The sequence below is a fragment of the Rhinopithecus bieti genome, unplaced genomic scaffold (assembly GCF_001698545.2).
Source record: "Rhinopithecus bieti isolate Rb0 unplaced genomic scaffold, ASM169854v2 scaffold_17184, whole genome shotgun sequence".
NCBI lineage: Eukaryota > Metazoa > Chordata > Mammalia > Primates > Cercopithecidae > Rhinopithecus > Rhinopithecus bieti.
In genome coordinates, this window is record NW_016809106.1 from 2,289,017 (window position 1) to 2,290,366 (window position 1,350).

The following is a 1,350-nucleotide window of genomic DNA, read 5'->3' on the forward strand; positions in this document are numbered from 1 at the left end:
AAAAAAAAAAAAAAAAAAAAAAAAGACATCCATTTGTGTATATAATTGGGTAGGTACAAGCAAATCGTAACAGCTGGGACCATTTGAATAGCTCACCCATGAGAAAATGGTTAAATGAACCATGGTGCACTTCTGCTAAGGAATATTACACAGCAGTGAAAAAGAACAAAGTGGGGACCAACACGCCCTTCTCAAAACACGGTGAGTGAATGGGACTCTATGTCCCATGGGGTCCTGTTTGCACAGCACAGAGGGAAGAAGGCATTAAAAAGATATTTCTAGAAGGATGTACAAATAGCTGGTCTGAGGGACTGCCCTGGGGGAAGGTAAAGTCACTTTCATCTGAGAACTTTGTAAAATGTTTAGATTTTTCCCCCCTCATATTTGTGTATTACTTTTTTAGCTGTCAAAAGAAAATAAAACTAATTTTTAAATTCTTTAAAAATCTCGCTAGGGACATATTTTAAGTAAAGAAACTGATGGACAACCTGTACAGTATACCATTTAGGCAAAAGAACACACAGAAACTGAACTATATTCTTGTTTTTATGTATGTACATAAATTCATGGCAACAGCCCTGAAGGATGCCCACCTGCCAGTGGGTTCTTCTGAGAAGAGGCAGATTGTTTTTTTTTTTGTTTTTATTTTCTATCTTTTCTTTTTTTTATTATTATACTTTAAGTTCTAGGGTACATGTGCATAACATGCAGGTTTGTTACATATGTATACTTGGGCCATGTTGGTGTGCCGCACCCATCGACTCATCAGCACCCATGAGCTCGTCATTTACATCAGGTATAACTCCCAATGCAATACCTTCCCCCCCCCGCCCGTGATAGGCCCCGGTGTGTGATGTTCCCCTTCCCAAGTCCAAGTGATGTCATTGTTCAGTTCCCACCTATGAGTGAGAACATGCGGTGTTTGGTTTTCTGTTCTTGGGATAGTTTGCTGAGAATGATGGTTTCCAGCTACAACCATGTCCCTATAAAGGACTCAAACTCATCCTTTTTTATGGCTGTATAGTATTCCGTGGTGTATATGTGCCACATTTTGTTAATCCAGTCTGTCACAGATGGACATTTGGGTTGATTCCAAGTCTTTGCTATTGTGAATAGTGCCGCAATAAACATACATGTGCATGTTTCCTTATTTCAGCATGATTTATAATCCTTTGGGTATATCCCCAGTAATGGGATGGCTGGGTCATATGGTACATCTAGTTCTAGATCCTTGAGGAATCGCCATACTGTTTTCCATAATGGTTGAACTAGTTTACAATCCCACCAACAGTGTAAAAGTGTTCCTATTTCTCCACATCCTCTCCAGCACCTGTTGTTTCCTGACTTTTG